The sequence below is a fragment of the Macaca fascicularis genome, chromosome X (genome assembly GCF_037993035.2).
Source record: "Macaca fascicularis isolate 582-1 chromosome X, T2T-MFA8v1.1".
Classification (NCBI taxonomy): Eukaryota; Metazoa; Chordata; class Mammalia; order Primates; family Cercopithecidae; genus Macaca; species Macaca fascicularis.
In genome coordinates, this window is record NC_088395.1 from 55,528,560 (window position 1) to 55,548,615 (window position 20,056).

Here is a 20,056-nt window from a genome sequence, read left to right on the forward strand (position 1 = left end):
CTATCTATTAGACACCATGCTCACTACCTGAGTGACGGGATCTTTTGTATGCCAAACCTCAGTGACATGCAATTTAGTCATGTAACAAACCTGCACATGTACATACTGAACCTAAAATAAAAGTTGGAAAAAAGCAGATGGAATAAAAATTAGTTCTAATTTGGAAATTGAAAGTTATTAATAGCATTTTCATTTTTTGAGGAGTGTACATTTTATTGGAAACCTTAAATAATTTTCAGAAGACATCTTCAATCAAGTTTCTTGTGTGGCCTACACAGAAAACTGAAGCTTTTTGGATTAGGGGCAAGGAGACGGACAGTACAGAGGACAAGGACCCCTCACAATGAATGGCCTTCAGCTAGCTTTTGCCACAGCTTCTTCAATGGGTCCTAGCCTATAGAAGATCTGTTCTGGGAGATGGTCATATTCACCTGGCAAAATCTGCTAGAATCCTTTGATGGTATCCTTCAGGGGTACCAGCTTCCTCATATGACCTGTAAAGACCTCAACAACCTGGAATGGCTGAGACAAGTAACACCGTATTTTCTGTGCACAGGACATGGTCAATTTGTCATCCTGAGAAAGTTCATCCATACCCAGGATGGCAATGAGGCCTTGGAGGGATTTGTAGTCCTGCGGGATCTTTTGCACCCCATGGGCCACATCATAATGCTCATCACCAACAATGTTGGGATCTATGATACAAGAGGTGGAATCTAGAGGATCCACAGCTGGACAGATGCCCAGTTCAGCAATGACTTGGGACAGCACATCCAAATGAGCAAAAGTAGTAGCAGAGGCAGGGTCAGTCAGGTCATCAGCAGGCACATAGATAGCCTGTACAGAGGTGATAGATCCCTTCTTAGTGGTGGTAATTATTTCCTGCATAGTACTCATGTCAGTGGTCAGGGTAGGCTGATAGCCCACAGCGGAATGGATTCCGCCTGATAAGGCAGACACCTCTGCACGAGCCTGGATGAAGCAACAGATTTTATCAATAAATAGCAATACATCTTGACCTTCTTGATCTGTGAAGTATTCAACCACAATCAGTCCAGTCAGAGTTACCTGGGCACGAGCACCAGGTGGTTCAATCATTTGACGTATAGCAGCACTATCTTGGAGGTGGCATGTTTTAAGCTGATAACATCAGATCACAGAATAAATCATTGCCCTCACGGGTCCTGTCACCAACACCAGCAAACACCGAGTAACCACCATGGGCTTTGGCGACATTGCCTACTAACTCCATGATCACTACAGTCTTGCCAACTCCAGCACCACCAAAAAGTCAAATTTTGCCAACCTTGGCACAGGGAGCTAGCAGATCTGGTGACCTTGATATCAGTCACTAGAATTTCCTGCTCAACACTCATTTCCATGAACTCAGGAGCCTCAGCATGAACGGGAGCAAACTGTGTGGTTTTGATGGGACCTCTTTCATCAGGCTCCTTAATGACATTCATGATTCTGCCCAAAGTCTCAGGACCAACAGGAATTTTGATTGATGCACCAGAATCCAGGACTTTCTGGCCTCTAACCAAGCCTTCTGTACCACCCACAGCAGTGGTCCTTACTGTGCTCTCACCCAAATGCTGGGCCACCTCCAAAATCAGCCTGGTCTTCCTGCCTTGCACCTCCAGGGCATTTAGGGTATCCCATCAAACTGGACATCCACCACTGCATTAATGACTGCCATGATGCTCCCAGTGAGAGCGTCTGCCTTCAACAAAGGAGATGCTTGTGATGCATTGTCCCTGGCAGGATGGACTGCTGTGGGAATGGCCTGCAGTAAGAGTTGAGCTATGGATAGAGATGCTGAAGGACTGAGTCCCCGCAAGGCCCTAGAGACTGAGGCAGCAGCCACAGGACCAACAAGACTCAACATGGTAGAGTCCGGGTGGAGTCTAGCACTTTCAATTTTGAAAGGTATTACTTTTGTAGAAACTACTTTTTTTTTTCCTGCAGAAAATCTCTAAAATGTGATCAAAACAACTCTTTCTAAATTTACTTACATTTCTTTAGCTAAGCCATGTAGTATGTATTCAATTTTTCAATGTAAATGCTTTGAAGAAATATGTATTTTGAGCATGTAAAAACATAGAGGTGGTTAAGAGCTTGGCATTAACTTATGATGGGTAAACGAAGAAGTGGTCAGAAATGTTTTTCAGACATTTCTAATTAAATTTGTTTTAAAAATAAACTGACTAATTTCTCTGTCCATTTCAATTTATGATTTTGCAGCAAATATTTATGGATTTTTATAAACCTTTTGTTATTTGTTTCTTTATTTGCTGTTATTGATCTTTAGAATGCGGATTGGGTAATTCTTTCTTATAATTGAAGTCGAATATAGAGAAGAAGCCTACTGAAGAGCTTTATGATATCATGTTACACCAGATACTCAGTAAATAGCTGCATGATATATGAGCAATTATTTAAAACAGACTTTACTTTTTAGAGACATTTTAGGTTCAAACTTGAGCAGAAATTATAGAGTTCCCTTCCATGCACAGAATCCTCCACAGTCAACATCCCACACCAGAGTGATACATTTTCTAAAAATGGTGAACCTACACTGATAACATTATCTCCGAAAGTCATGGCTTACATTAGAGTTCAGACTTGGTATTATACATTCTCTAGGTTTGGATAAATATATACTGATATGCATCTACCATTGTAGTATATGGAATAATTTCGCTGACCTAGAAATCCTCTGAGCTTTGACTATTCATCCGTTTCTCACCCCCGACACCTGGTAATCACTATCTTTTTATTGTCTCCGAAGTTTTGCCTTTTCCAGCATGTCAACTGTTGGAATCATACAGTATTCAACCTTTTTATATATGCTTCTTTCACTTACAAATATGCATTTGAAGTTTCTTCAGGCCTTTTCATAGCTTGATGGCTCTTTTTTTAATTGTTGAGTATATTCCATTGTCTGGACATACCACAGTTTTGCTGAAGGACATCTTGGCTTTTTCTAAGTTTTGTCAATTATGAATAAAGCTGTTATAAACATCTGTGTGCAGGGTTTTTTGTAGACATGAGTTTTAAACTCATCTAGGTAAATACCAAGGACAGCAATTGCCAAATCACATGGTAAGAGTATGTTTAGTGTTTTAAGAACTGCCAAACTGTCTTCTAAGGTAGCTATACTACTTCGCATTACTACCAGCAATGAATGAGAGTTTCCATTGCTCCACATACCTGTCAGCATTTGGTGCTGTCACTGTTCTGGATTTTGGTAATTCCAAGGGATGTGTAGTGGTATCCCATTGTTGTTTTAATTTGAATTTTCCTAATGGCACATGATGTTGAACATTTTTTTTTTACATGCTTATTTGCCATCTGTATATCTTCTTTGGTGAAATATCTGTTCTTGTCTTTTGCCCATTTTAAAATATTTTTGTATTATAGTAATTTAATTTTGTTCCCGTATTATATTAATTAATTTAATCTCCGTTGAAACACAGGGTTTAAAATGTGTAAAATAATTTCAGCTTTTGTTTTAAATTCAGGGTGTACATGTGCAGGTTTGTTACATGGGTATGTTGAATGATGCTGAGGTTTGGGATACAAATGATCGTGTCACCCAGGTAGTGAGAATAGTACCCAAGAGTTAGTTTTTCAGTCCTCATGCCCCCCACTTTCTTTACTTGTTTCTCCAATAGTCAGTCTAGTGTCTAGTGTATAGTCCAGTCCAGTGTTGACACCTTTATGTCCATGAGTACCCAGTGTTTAGCTCTCACTTATAAGTGAGAACATGTAGTATTTGGTTTTCTGTTCCTGCATCAATTTGATTAGGATAATTATTTGATGATTTTTAAATCTGATTTTTTACTTTCTTATTTGTACGTTATAAGAGTTAACTGTACATTTTAGATAATAGTCTTTTATTAGATATGTATTTTGCAAACATTTTCTCATAGTCTGTGGCATGTCTGCTCATACTCTTGGTGGTGTCTTTCATAGAGAAGTTTTAAATTTATTTTAGTTTACATATATTGTTTTATTTCAGTAGCTTTTGGGGTATAACTGGTTTCTAGTTATATGGATGAATTATATAGTGATGAAGTCTGGGATTTTAGGGCACCTGTCAGCCTAGTAGTGTACATTGTAAAAGCAGTTTTCTGTTCCTTTCCCTCCTTCTACCCTCCCAACTTCTCAGTCTCCAATGTTCATATTACCACTCTCTATGCCTTTGCATACCCATAACTTAGCTCCTACTTAAAAGTGAGAAAATGCCATATTTGGTTTTCTGTTCCTGAGTTACATCACATAGGATAATGGCCTCCAGTTCCATCCAAGTTGCTGCAAAAGAGATGATTGCATTCTTTGTAATGGCTGAGTAGTCTCCCATGGTGTGTGTGGAACATTTTCTTGATGGGCATTAGGTTGATTCTATACCTTTGCAATTGTAAATTGTGCTGCAATAAGTACACATGTGCAGGTGTCTTTTTTATACAATGACTTATTTTCCTTTGGGTAGATAACCAGTAGTGGGATTGCTGGATTGAATGACGGGTCTCTTTTTAGTTCTTTGAGAAATCACCATCCTGTTTTCCACAGAGGTTGTAAATACTACTTTACATTTCCATTAGCAGTGCACATATGTCCCCTTTATACTACATCCATGCCAACATTTGTTGTTTTTTGACTTTCTAATAATGGCCATTTTTGCAAGAGTAAGATGGTATCTCATTGTGGTTTTAATTTGCATTTCCCTGATGATTAGTGATATTGAGTACTTTTTTAATACACCTGTTGGCAATTTGCATATCTTCTTAGAGAAATTTCTGTTCATGTTGTTTGCCCACTTTTTCATGGGGTTATTTGGGGTTTTCTTTCTTACTGATTTGTTTGAGTTCCTTATAGATTCTGCATATCTGCATATTAGTCATTGGTCAGATGCACAGTTTACAAATATTTTCTCCCATTCTGTAGGTTGCCCATTTACCCTATTGGTCACTTCTTTTGCTGTGCAGAAGCTTCCAGTTTAATTGGGTATCGTTTATTTAATTTTGTTTTGTTGCATTTGCTTTTGAGGTCTTACTCATAAATTCGTTGCCTAGGCAAATGTCCAGAAGAGTTTTTACTAGATTTACTTTGGGAATTTTTATGGTTTCAGGTATTAGATTTAAGTCTTTAATCTATCTTGAGTTAATTTTTGTATGTGCTGAGAGGTCAGAATCCAGTTTTATTCTCCTATTCATGACTACCCAAGGACACTGAATCAAGTGCAGTGTATATTTTTGTCTACTTTATCAAGGACAAGCTGGTTGTAGGTATTTGGTTTTATATCTAGGTTCTCTATTCTATTCTGTTGGTCTATGGGTCTACATTTATCACAGTACCATGCTATTTTGGTTACTATATCCTTGTTGTATGATTTGAAGTTGGGTAATGTGATGCTTCTAGATTTGTTCTTTTTGCTTAGAATTAGTTTGGCTATTCAGGCTCTTTTTTGGATTCATATAAATTTTAGGATTGTTTTTTCTAATTCTCTGAACAATGATGTTGGCATTTACATAAGAATTGCATTAAGTCTGTACATTGTTTAGCATAGTATGGTCATTTTCCCAATATTGATTCTTGCAATCCATGAGCAGTGGATGTTTTTCTATTTGTTTGTGTCATCTATGATTTCTTTTTTTTTGCCGGTGGAAAATAACTTTTATTGAGACCCCACCAGCTGCAAAATCTGTTCCTGGCACTAAATAAGCTTCTTCCTTTGCAATTTGGTTTTTCTTTTTTTTTTAAATTTATTTATTATTATTATACTTTAAGTTGTAGGGTACATGTGCATAACGTGCAGGTTTGTTACATATGTATACTTGTGCCATGTTGGTGTGCTGCACCCATCAACTCGTCAGCACCCATCAACTCGTCATTTACATCAGGTATAACTCCCAATGCAATCCCTCCCCCCTCCCCCCTCCCCATGATAGGCCCTGGTGTGTGATGTTCCCCTTCCTGAGTCCAAGTGATCTCATTGTTCAGTTCCCACCTATGAGTGAGAACATGCGGTGTTCTTGAGTGGTCCCATGAATACTTTCTTCTCCTCCTTGATCTGGAACTGCCCATGGCCAAACTCGAAGGTGGTGTCAATGAACTTAAGGTCAGTCTTCTCCAGGGCCCACTGTTTGGTCTGCACCAGCAAGGACTTGTGGAGGGTGAGCACTCACTTCTTGGTTCCCACCAAACAGCCTTTCAGCATGACAAAAGTTATTGGTCACTTCACCATAGTGGACAAAGCCACCCAGGGGGTTGATGCTTTTGTCAGACAGGTCATAGTCAGTGGAGACCTTGTCCTTGATCAGTTTGATGTCATTGATAAGGTAGCCCTGGCCAATTTTATAGATCCTCTTGTTGATCTCAGTACAGTGATGGTAGCCTTTCTGTCCAGTGCATGCCACAGGGAAGGCTGCATGAGCATGATGCCATGCTCTAATGCAGATCACCTTGCACAGGCCTCAGGGGGTCTTGAGGGGCAGCCTCTTGCTGTGCCAATGACTGGTGACTCCTTTGTAACCTTTGCCTGTGGTCACCCCAATGATGTCGATTATCTCATCCTGTCCAAACACTTGGTTCACAGGTACCTGCTGCTCGAGCCTCTCTCGGGCTCAGTCCAGCTTCTTGGCCATGGTGCCTCGGTTCACTTGGATCTCCATCAGGTGGGCCTTCTGGCACAGAGGAAGTGGGTGCCTCTGGGTGTGGGCAATGACGTGGATGACTTGGCAGTACTTCTTCATGCTGCTGAAGTCCTTCTCCAGCTGCTTCTTGCCATCCTCATACTGCCATTTCTTGCAGTACTTGAGAAAGGCCTTCTTCTTAGATTTATGCCAGTCCTTATAGCCCTTTGCACTCATTACTGATGTGCTCAGCAAAAATGGTCTTGAAGTTCCGGAGGCCTCAAGGGGTTTCCCTGTCACCCACATTGCCCACAACCACCATGGGTGATGTCTCCACAATGGACACAGCCTCTACCACCTCCGTCTTGTTCACCTTGGATTCTGGCCTGTCGACTTCCCACATGATGCAGGTCATGCCAGCCTTGTATCCCAGGAAGGCTGTGAGGTGGACCGACTTGGAAGGGTCATCTTAAGGAAGCAATTCACCTTCCCATGGTGCCTGCTGCTGCACTTCCAAGGCAGGAAGCCGAGGGACCCATGTCTGGGAACAGAGAACTTTCTGTGAGACATCACACTGTCAAATCCCGCCAGTAGAGTCATCTATGATTTCTTTCATCAGTGTTTTGTAGTTCTCCTTGTAGAGATCTTTCACTTAATGATAAAGTATATTCCTAGGGGTTTTTTTTTTTTGCAGCTATTGTTAATGGGATTGAGTTATTGATTTGATTCTCATCAGTGCTCCTAATTTCCTCTTCTAATATAAATTTGACATGTGACTCCAATTTAATTACTTCTTCTTGAGGAATCCTTGTTTAGTCATGACACCAAGACAAGGTTTGCCAAATAGGACAAATAGATACAGGACACTTTGTTAAATTTGGATTCCAGATAAATAACAAATAATGAGACACACTTATAATAAAAATCATAAAATTTATTATTTACCTAAAATTCAAATTTAATTAGGTGTCCTGTATTTTATCTGGCAACCTTAACTCAGAATTACTTTGTTTCTACACCCCTTCAGATTAAGATACTGCCCCACCTGCCAACACACAAATACATTCTGGATGGTCTTCAGTAGCATAGAACACTCCGAATAGATATCCTCTGACTTTCCCTTGATAAGTTCAGACGATTGACTAGAAAAAGAGATTCTCTTGCGTATTGCAAGTAGACATCTTCTTTTGAGAGAAATCCTCTCCCTCTGGTGAAATTTTCTGACAGTCATTCTGGCTATTTTCCCTATTCAGAATAAACCAGACCTCAGAAAGTGTGCATCCATCCTTTCTTTACTCTGGCACTTGACATTCTGTCCCAGGTCTATATTGGGAAGAGCAGCTAGTTCAGGTCATCTCTTATAAGTTTTAGCATTTTCCAAATTTATAAGAATATTCTTATTTTTAAATTTTAATCATTTTTGTGAAATTATGCATGTTGTGTTTTTAGATTAATTTAATAATTAATAGCTGTAGAAGAATTATTTACTTTAAAAGGCTTGGAAATTCTATAATTCTATAATTCTATAGCTGTAGAAGAATTATTTACTTTAAAAGGCTTGGAAATTGTGACGTTGATTAGGAATTTCTTCCTTCAGTCCTGGGACATTGAAACATGTTCTTCCCTATATCACCTTCCAAAATTAAATGAGGATATAGAAAGTAGGGCCAGTAAGGTAAATCATAAATATGGTAGCAGATTGAGCACCTCCCTTTGTTGAGTTCACCCTCGCACTGCCTTGATTTCTGAAAAGAAGTAATTCAACAACTAACTCTCCTGACCTCTCTTCACAAAACCAGGATAGGTTTTGTAACTTGCTTTAGTATTTTCAAAGTGTGGACAGTGCTATCATTTTAGGCTTACCGATGCTCCAAATCTCCAGATGGCCAGTTTACAGATCTAATGTACTAGAAAGGGCCCAGAACAGAGCATTTTCCAAAGCAACCAAGACCCACACTAAGCATGTTCCTGACACTGTAAGTAGCATACAATGTAGCAGGCTCTTCCTAAATGAAAACATCGTAAGACAAAATTACAACAAACTTAATTATAGATCTAATTGGTTTTTATTCACAATTCATTCATCAGGGTTACTTTCATTCTACAAAATAGAATGAAAGCTGCTGGACAATACAGAACAGTGGGTTTTGTAGGGTGGGAATTAGAAAGGAAAACAATAGGAAAAAAGCTCATTGGTTAATATAAGGTTATTTTGGTTACTTTTCTGTAAGGGTTGAAGCAGAAGGGACTTCCTTATTATGCTAATGCAGGTAGACTGGAATCTCCTAATTTCAGGAAAAACTGGTCTGTTCAGCATCTATTTGCTTCCTTAAAGCTTCAGTTTGATTACGTGACATTTAGCATGAGTGACTCAATTTTGATTTGGTCTGGTCTGTTGTGGCCTAGTGCAGGGGCTCAGTACAAAATAATGGCCTCCCATCATTTTTGTTTAAAAGAAGTAAGAAATGGCAAAGGATGCAGAACCTTTTATTTGAGGGACCAGAGGACAGGTAGAAGTGTCATTGAATCAAGGCTTCCTAAATCTTTCTTAAATTCTGCTTTCTCATGCCTCTTTCAATTATCCTGTTATTATCTTCCCCATAGTGTCCAGTTCCTCTTAAGTTCTGCTCCAGATTGATTTACATTTCAATTTACTCACAATTCACTGTTTTAATTCCTGTGCTAAGTTTACCTTCTTCCCACTGCCAGGTTCTGCTTACTAACAGCTTCATAATTGAATCCATTTTGTCTAGCTTTAGTCCCAAGCAGCCCTTTTTAGAACTGACCAAGGATTGGGTATATACCTAGACAGGATGCTTACAAGAGAAAACATTCTCCAAAGACACACATATTTACTTTACAAACAGTGTAAAGTATCACTTTTTGTGCTTATCTCCATAAACGTGAGAGAATGAGTTACCTGGTTCCAAGAATGAATGACTTAATTAGGGATTAATCACCCTAATCACCCTTCTGTTTGTCAACCTTTTGTTTTTCAAATAATTATTCTATATGTATGAACAATTTGTAATAATTAAAAGTACGGTAAGTACATCTTTCTGAAAATATATTAAAATGTTCAAATATGGAAAATAATAAATAAAATGTTAAAATAGACAAAAATCTATAAAAATCATCTTTATGAAATACAAAATCAATAATGCCCCTTGATTCTGATAAGTGCACAATTTGTTTGGGGAGAAAAGTTAAAAAATATCCATTGCTGTAGTAAAAACAAAGGATCAAAAGATTTTTAAAAGTGACAGGAATAAACTTATGGCCTGGCAGAAAAAGCAACAAAACAACTAATGCTGAAAAATAATTTCTAAATGGTATAAAAAGTGATTGTAAATGATTTATGACCATATTATTTTGATTTGGAAAGTTTGTTTTCAAGGAAACTGTTTGAATCTTCTCAACTGAGAAGTTTCCATTTATCTTCTACAAAGCTCTCAAGATTTGCCCCAGCAGGTATCTGAGTGACAGCAGGTACAGTAATACTCCTTCTAGTTAGTATCTGTGGCAATACAAGAAACTCAAGCATTCCTTTAGGAGAACAGTGTCAGAAACCCCAGGAGCCTAGGAACTCTCACTAGAGACGTTTCAATTGTCACGTGACTCAGGAGACTGCCTCAGGCTTCTCGTGCTTATTTAGACTGTAGGCTTCTAGCTAGAGCAGAGTAAATACCCTCCATTGCTGTGTAACCTGTGAATGGTGATCTCTGTCTTTTTACATTATCATGCTTCTTCATTCACACAAGTGTGGTTTGTGGAGATTAAATGTAAACCTCATGTTTGTTACCTAGACATGCAGACTCTTATTTCCAAACCCAAACCTGAAATAGGAATCAGAATATTTTCAGACTTTTCTTTTCTTTTTCTTTCTTTCTTTCTTTCTTTCTTTCTTTCTTTCTTTCTTTCTTTCTTTCTTTCTTTCTTTCTTTCTTTCTTTCTTTCTTTCTTTCTTTTTTTTTCAGATGGAGTCTAGCTCTGTCGCCTAGGCTGGAGTGCGGTGGCACGATCTCGGCTCACTGCAACCTCCGCCTCCTGGGTTCAAGCGATTCTCCTGCCTTAGCCTCTCGAATAGCTGGGATTACAGGCACCCGCCACCATGCCCAGCTAATTTTTGTATTTTCCGTAGAAATAGGGTTTCACTGTGTTGGCCAGACTGGTCTTGAACTCCTGACCTCGTGATCCGTCCGCCTCAGCCTCCCAAAGTGCTGGGATTACAGGCGTGAGCCACCGTGCCCGGCCTAGATGTTTTAAGAATAATCCATTCACATCACAGTAATAAGTGAGGATTTCAGGGAACAGATGAAGTTTATTCCTCAGTGTTTCACCAGGAAAACCTGCTTTGGCCACATTCTCCAACCAGAAGGATTCCCCTCTATATTCTTCTTCTGGGAAGCCTCTAAATTTCTCTAGATCTTGTCCTACTTGGCTGTCAGCCCCCCTTCACCCCCATCACAATAGAACAATTATAAATCAAATGTAAGAATCTCTCAGTTTCTAAAGCTAAATTGGAACACCCTACCCTTTACTGAATTCTGCCTTGAAAAATGCAAAAAGACATTTAGTGTTCTAAAGCTAAAAACAGCACTCAGAAAAAAACAATCTCCTCCACTTAGTATAACTCACTTCCTTAAAAGGCAATAGAGAATTTTAAGTAAACACTGTTTTCCTATGGATACATATATAATGTAAATGGGCATATTAGTGTTGTTGTTAGGTAGGATGGAGACATTGAGTCTCATGTTACTTCATTAGCAGTATCCATTCAGATAACCGCTGACAGATATCTATTTGAAGCAAATAGAAACAGTAGCAAATAAAACATAACATACATACAGCATGCTGTCACTCATCTAGGGATTAAAGTCACTTGGACCCATGGAACTGGCATTTGGACCAATAGGAATGTACTGGTCAATGTTTCACTGATTACAAGCTGATTGTAAGCATTGCATTACAGCCTTATACCAATTATTAAAACTAGGTTATTCAACGTTAGTAGTTGATGTAGAATTTTAAGACTCTCATCAGCACATTAGAGTAGTTTGTTGCAGAAAGGTGTGCATTAGGCAGATGTGTTTTTACCACCTGCTTTCTGTCTTAATAATGCAGATAACAGTTACGGGGCCCTATTAAGTGCTGGGTGCATTTTTGATGTGTTTTCTGATTTAATCCTCACAATATCCCCCTGACATGAATATAATTATCACATTTTATAGATGAAGAATGTGAGACATGGAGAGATTAAGTAACTAACTAAAGATCAAATAGCTAATAAGTTGTCAAGCCCAAGATGTGAATACAGGTCTGCTTTGACTTCACACACCCTATATTTATCACTACAATATAAATCTCTCTGGCATCTGGCATTCTGATTTTTTTAAAAAAGAAAATAAAAAGAAAGAAAATAGCCCAAAGTGGGAAGATTAAACTTTGTTTGGAGACTAGTATTTTCCCTCACCAAGAGGCTCAGCTACATTTTACTGGTGGTACAATGTAAAGACAGTGCAAAGGGAAAATAGTTGGGTGACAGTGGGATTGCTAAACAACAGTTTATGAAATCCAGTAAAACCATGGCAATGGAACACAATGGTACCAGTCACGAACCTATTCAATATTCAAGAGTAAAGACACAGCTATCAGGAACATCTGGTAAGATAAATCAAGAGTGCTATAAACTTTGGAAATACAAGGCATCAGTATCATTATTGTTATTACCAGCACATATGATACAAATAATCAAAACAATCAGTGCATTTAAAATAATTGCTTCATTAAAAATGTCATTGTCACATATAGAAACTTTATTTTCCTTGACAAACAAATTTTCTGCTTTCTTTTCTTACTAAACACAACTCTTCACTTTGATTAAAGAATGGATCTGTGCTACACCAGAACACTTTGCATTTTAAAGCATTTTGGATTTACAATGTGCTTCCTGACAATGTGTTTCTGACGATGCTATAACAGATAGTATCATTCCCATTGCATAGAAAGAAAAATTGGGGCTTTAAGGAATTTAAGCAACTTGTCCAAGGCACACTGTTAGTCAATATCACATCCTAAACTTCCACGGAAGTCTACTTCTAGACAAGAGCTTCTTCCAGTCAAAGTACTTTTTATAATTCCCTAAGCCACATACGTATCTGAGAATCTGACCAAGCTCGTGGTCCCTTCCTCTGTCCTTTTTGATGATTGTGTCATCTCCCTGGGCTTTGTCAGTTATTACATACACCTCACTCCAAATGTCTGCATCCTGAGTTTGATCACAAAAATGGACGCTTGATCTAGCAGCAACTCAAAACCCTGCTTAACTTTCTGCCTTGCACTAACCTGCACCCATCCACCTTCTCTATGTTCAAACCAGCACTTTAAATAATGAAGTCAGGAGCCATTATTTAACAAGACCCTTTCAGGCTAGAGTAACACCTTTGTTCCTCTTTCTTATTCCCAAGATTGTCTATGTAGGGTAGGCTTCCACATTTGATATGAAACATATCAGTTAAGGACTGTGTACAGTACTTTAGGAGGTAAGAACTCATGTTTACTGAAGGTCTGATCATTCAATTCTCCATCATCTTATGTAAATCAGAAGACATAAACCTCATTTTTCCAGTTCCAGTTTGATATGCACCATTGACATTATAGCTAGAAGGATCTACTTTGATATGCACTGTTTACAGCCAGAACTGCCTATATAATAAAACATATGAGAAAAGCTGCAATGTCAGAATCCAACCTTTCTGTGAGGTGTAATGCTCTAAAAATTCTTTTGGAGATAATTATGATGACTGAACATGCATGGATATGAGATACACACAATCGTGATCACCTTTGACCAGTGCCTCCTCAATGTGGTCCCAGTATTTGGAGAGTGCAGTGGGGCTCAACTCTGTTTGAATGGCTATTCACATGTTACAGACAATAGAAGGTATCCACACTTGCAGTGATACAATGCTTGGCTATTTCCTAATGTCATGCATTTCCTTATAGGTCTTCTGAGGGTCTTCTATACTTATAAAGTCCTCAGTTTACCACTTCTTGTTACGCTTAAGTATTATGGAAGAACATCCTAGGAAGAACATACAAGGAGGCATCAGACTGGTATGTTCAGTGAACTAAGCACAACGTCTGAAGTCTCCTCAGTTTTTTAGTGGACACTAAAGTTGGTGGTGATGGTATTCCTTGTACCAGATCACAGAAAACTCTATCAGGAGCAACCTAAGCCAGATTAAGAGTTAATAGGAAGGAAGCCAGATCTCTATAGCTTATTGGATTACTGTCCAAATAAATTACAGATATAGTTAATTACATTATTCCTCTAGGGACTAAGATCTTCCACATGGTGTTGTAAAATCATTTTTTTTTCAGTAGCAGAACCTTTTCTTCACATATTACCTCAAACCCATTTTGTAATTTGGTTATTTAGTTTGTTTTGCTTGTAGGTAAAATCTGTTAGTGATATATTATCTCAATGTTTATCAAATAAAGTTTTAATTATTCTTTTATTTTTGAAGGATAGTTTTTCCAGATATAAATACTGGGTTGACAGCCTTTTTATTTAATCATTTTGAATATGCCATCCCAATGACATCTTGGCCTCCATGGTTTCTGATGAGAAGTCAGCTATTATATTTTTGAGGATACCTTGTATATGATGAGTCACTTCTCTCTTGCAGCTTTTAAGATTTTTTCTTTGCCCTTGCTTTTTGACAGTTTGACTATGATGCACTCAGCTGTGACTCTCTGTGTTAATCCTAATTGGAGTTCGTTGAGCTTCTGGGATGTGTAGGTTAATGTTTTTCACCAAATTTCATAATTTTGGTGATGATGTCTTCAACGTTCTTTCTTTCTCACTTCTCTCCTCTCCTAGAATCTTATGCCTATGTTGGTGCTCTTGATGTTGTTCCGTAGGTTCAAGTTGCTCTATTTATTTTTATTCATCTTTTTTTCTGTTTCTCAGACTGTATAATATCAATTGACCTATCTATATCTTGCTCACTCCTTTTTCCTGCTAGTTCAAACCTGCCGTTGAGCTCCTTTGTGAAAATTTTCTTTTTAGTGGTACTTCTCTTCATAATTTCGATATTTTTCAAATAATTTTCATATCTTTATTGATATTCTCTACTTGGGAAGACATAGTTTTCATACTTTCTTTTAGTTCTTTATACATGGTTTCCTTTAGTTCATTGAACATATTTAAAATGGCTGATTTAGATTCTTTGTTTACTAAGTTTAATATTCATGCTTCCAGAAAAAGTTTCTATTGATTGTAGGATGTTTTTCTGTGTATAGGCCATAATTATCTATTTTTTTTGCATTCTCATAATTTTTGTTAAAAACTGGACATTTTAAATAATATAATGAAGCAATTCTGGCAATGAGGTATCCCTTACTACAGGTATGGCAAACATAAGTAATTACTGCTCATAGATGTTTAATGTCCTAATTACCCAGAATCTTCTATTATAACAGATTATATTGTAAAAGGGAATTAAGTTTGCTTATGCAATCAACTTTGCTAATATGCTGACCTTACAATAGGGAGATTATCCTGGATTAACTGAGTGGCCCAATGTAATTACAAGGTTGTGTAAAAGTGGAAGAGGAAATCAGAAGAGATAACCTAAGAGATGGTAGCATGACAAAAGACTGGGGCCACACAAGGAATGTAGGTGGAATCTAGAAACTGGAAAATGTAAGAAAAAAAGATTCCATCCTAAGACATCCAGAAAGAACATATTCTTGCTGATAACTTGATTTTGGTCAGCTAAGACCCATTTTAGAATGAGTCTTTCCAGAACTATAAAATAATAAATTTGTGTTGCTTTCCAGAACTATATAATAATAAATTTGTGTTGTCCTAAGCCACTAAGTTTGTGTGAATTAATAACATCAGCAGGCTGTTAATGTACTAGGATTTCTTCTTGTTGCTAGTTTGTTTTTGTTGTTGTTTGTTTAATGACTTTACTGAACCAATTCTGTAGTCTGTATTTTTTGTCATGTACAGCAAATTCTCCGCTCAGTTAGCTTAGTAGTCAATGATAAAGTAGGGATTTCCTTAAATGCCTTGAACCATTAAGTCTCCCAGCCTTTACCAAGAAGCTCTGTGTATGTGTTGAGATATACCTTCAGTGCTCCAGCAGGCAGTTTACAATTCTGCCTTTGCCTTCATTTCCTACTTGTGCAAAACCACAAGTGAGAGATTAGGGCCTTCTCATGTCTTTCTTGAATATGTCCAAAGCCTTGGACATATGCATGGCCTTCTAAATTCCCAAGAATATGTTGTAGGTTTTCCAAGCCCCATATGAAACCCTCATTCTCCAGTTTTTTTCTTTTAATTTTTTTTGTAACCTCTTATTAGCCCTAACTTCTTCTAAGGCAGCTGTTATGTTAAACACTTGCCTCTGATGTTTTTGACAAATGCCTTGGCAATAGAGTTTTTCAGAGTGATCTCTGAGTCATGTCAAATAAATATAAACCTTGAGCATGAAGCTTTTCAGTGAGTTTCCAGACAGGTCAAATTGTAGTAATTCTCTGGGTGAAGCTTTTGGGGATCTCCAAATGCATCCTCCACTCCCACCCCACATTTGCTGCTAGGTTGCTGGTTTTCACAGGTACTATAGCACTGGGGCTATTCATTTCCAAGGATACCATGAAGGTAAAGAGTGGGGGATATAACAAGGGCAAGTTAAAACACCATGAAGTTCACATTTCTTGTTGAGATTCAACATTTTTCTTGAATAAGCACTTCTCAGTTATTGCAAATATTTAGTTAATTTCCAGTTTTGAAAATTTTGTTTGACATATTTTACCAGTGCTCTTGTAGCTGCTATAGGGAAGATTTTTTTTCTTGTCATTTCAGATGGCCCTGTCTTTTCTAATTTAGGTGGAGATTTTCTTGGTTCTAGGTATTGTAAATGATTTTTTATTGAAACCTGGGCATTTTGGGTGTTATGACACTATGGACCTTATTTAAATCGTTTTTCTCCCATGCTGTCAGGAAAAGAGGGGTACTTCCTCATTTCTTCTAGATGGGAGTAGAATTCCAGATTCTCCACTTGACCTCTATGAATATCCAGTGGTAGAGGCTCATTCTTACTGCTGAATGTAGGTAGGAGTTGATGCTGTTTCTTGTAAAGAAGTAGATAGTTTTCATAGCCCTACATATTAGTAAAAACTTTCCCAGAAAGAACACTCCAGGCCCAGAATTCTACCAAACATTTAAGGAAGTAATAACACCAATTTTCCACAATCTACTCCAATAAAAGAACCAGAGGAAACACTTTCCTACCATTCTGTAATGTGAGCAGTACTCTGATACAAAAATAAAACAAAACAAAGTTTACAAGAAGACTACATCAATATATATTGTGAATATAGATACAAAAATCTTTACTAGTATTTTAGCAAATCATATATATGTGTGCATGTATGTATATATATATGCTATATATATTATATATATACATACACACACAAATGATATGTTATGTTTATTTTATTTATTTGAGACAAGGTCTTGCCTTGTCACCCAGGCTGGAATGCAGTGGCATGAACACAGCTCACTGCAGCCTCAACCTCCTGGGGTCAAGTGATCTTCCTGCTTCCACCTTCTGAGTAGCTAAGACTACAGACATGTACCACCATGCCCAGCTAATTGCTTTAAAATTTTTGGTAAGATGGGGTTTCACTTTGTTGCCGAGACTCGTCTTGAACTCCTTGGTTCAAACAGTCCTCCTGCCTTGGCCTCCCAAAGTGCTGGGATTACAGGCATGAGCCACTGCCCCTGGCCCAATAATATTGTAGGTTATAACCACATGGGGTTTATCCCAGGCATGCAAGTTTGGTTTAATATTGGAAAACTGATCAGTAGCATTCATCATATTAACAGTCTAAAAAGTACAGTCTATATGATCATCTCATTTACTGCAGAAACAACATTATACAAAATCCAAATGTTCACGATAAAACCTCTCAACAAACTAGGAATAGAACGAAACTTCTTCTTGGTAAAGGGCACCTACAAAATACCTGTAAGTACCATCATACTTAATGGTGAAAGACAGTGCTTCCCCTCAAGACTGAGAGTAAGCCAAGGAAATCTTTTCTCAAAACTCCCATTTGAATTTTTACCATAGATGCTAACTAATGTAATAAGTCAAGTAAAAATATGTATTTTTTTAAGTAGAAAAACTATTTTTCTACTTTTAACATGTTTTAGACAACATGATTGCATATGTATATAAAAAAGATACTAGAACTAAAAATTAGTTTAGCAGGGTTGAAGAATACAGGGTCAACATGCATAACTCAATTGCATTTCTATATACCGGCAACTAATAATCTGAAAGTTAATAATATTTACATTTTATGTACAAAGAATGTGAACAGCATTTTTATTTTCCATTAACTGTAATTTGGGGTCTCCATTGGGTCACTTGGGTTATAATAATTACATCTGGTTTGCCACAATTGTGTAATCTTAAAACATCTAAAATTTAAAGAATAGACAATAGAGTGAGTATCCTTAAAATGGGGAGTTGCTGTCTACCAGTTATATAGTATCAGTTACACAAGATGAATACATTCTGAACATCTGCTGTACGACATTGTGCCTACAGTTAACAATACTCTATTGTGCACTTAAAATATGTCAAGGGGATAATCTCATGTTTAGTGTTCTTAACACACACACAGACACAGAGGCACACACACACACACACATGCACACACACACACACACACACACACACACACGAGGGGGAGGAAAAGCATCTGTAACACCAAGAATGAGTCTCCAAAATAGAATCACCCTTTGTTTGGAGAGAAAAATGTTTTAGGTAACTTCTTGCTAACTGGAATTGTCCTCTACCCAGTGATATATAAATTATGACCTGAATATTTAGAAAAATTCTGATATCCAACATTCTTCCCCCTGTCCATACACAAGGTAGAAAATTACCTGGAAATTTTATTAGTATGTCTTTCACATTCAGAGATAGCATAAAAATCTTTGGCAGCTCATATGTTCTAACTTTAGATTTACATTTATTTATTAGAGTTAGCACTGAAGAACAAGTTACTTTACATCATCACACAGATATCTTTGATACCTGTCTCAGCTTCTGTGGCAGAAATTGACTTCCCATTAAAATTGCCTGACAAAATACAGAATACCTTGTTAAACTGAATTTTAGCTATATGGTGAATATTTTAGCATAATTATATCCTGATTATCACAAGAAGCATATTTATACTATAAAATAGTTGTTTATCTCTGTCAATTTGGGTTGACAACTTGTGAAGCATTAAGATGATGAATATAATGATTGAGTAGGTTTTACTTACCACTCTCTACTACCTAACACATTTAGCCTGTGATATAATTGTGATCGTGTCTACAGTGGGATGGAGTAAACAGGAAGACATATTTGAATAAGTTAACAAGAATGAAATTCAGAGAAATAAAGAAATTAAAAATATGAAAGAGAAATTAAATGATATGGAGAATATGGTATGCAGGTTGTACACTCATCAAATTGTAATGTCAGAAATAGATAATAGAAAGAGTAAGAAATAGGTGGTATTTAAAATATAAAGGCTGGGGGGGGCAGAGCAAGATGGCTGAATAGGAAAGCTCCAGTCTCCAGCTCCCAGTGCAAGTGACACAGAAGACACGTGATTTCTGCATTTTCAACTGGGTTCATCTCACAAGGAAGTACCGGACAATCGGTGCTGGTCAGCTGCTGCAGCCCGACCAGCAAGAGTTGAAGCAGGGCGAGGCATCGCCTCACCTGGGAAGTGCAAGGGGGAAGGGAATTCCTTTTCCTAGCCAGGGGAACTGAGACACACAACACCTGGAAAATTGGGTAACTCCCACCCCAATACTGCGCTTTACCAAGGGTCTTAGCAAATGGCACATGAGGAGATTATATCCCACACCTGGCTGGGAGGGTCCCATGCCCGTGGAGCCTCCCTCATTGCTAGCACAGCAGTCTGTGATCTAATGGCAAGGCAGCAGCAAGGCTGGGGGAGTGGCACCCACCATTGCTGAGGCTTAAGTAGGTAAACAAAGCCACTAGGAAGCTCGAACTGGGTGGAGCCCACAGCAGCTCAAGGAGGCCTGCCTGGCTCTGTTGACTCCACCTCTGGGGACAGGGCACAGCCAAACAAAAGAAAAGGCAGCAGAAACCTCTGCAGATGTGGGCGACCCTGTCTGACAGTTTGAAGAGAGCAGTGGATCTCCCAACACGGAGGTTGAGATCTGAGAAGGGACAGACTGCCTGCCCAAGTGAGTTCCTGACCCCTGAATAGCCTAACTGGGAGACATCCCCCACTAGGGGCAGACTGACACCCCATACCTCACATGGCAGGGTACACCCCTGAGATGAAGCTTCCAAAGC

The 20,056-nt window shown here is 38.1% G+C and overlaps 2 pseudogenes; both read right to left on the reverse strand.

The window, feature by feature from the left end:
- Window positions 1-350: 350 nt before the first annotated feature.
- On the reverse strand, window positions 351-1,888 carry LOC102128165 (ATP synthase subunit beta, mitochondrial pseudogene; annotated as a pseudogene).
- Window positions 1,889-5,749: 3,861 nt separating this feature from the next.
- Window positions 5,750-7,208, reverse strand: LOC102128566 (large ribosomal subunit protein uL3 pseudogene; annotated as a pseudogene).
- Window positions 7,209-20,056: the final 12,848 nt, after the last annotated feature.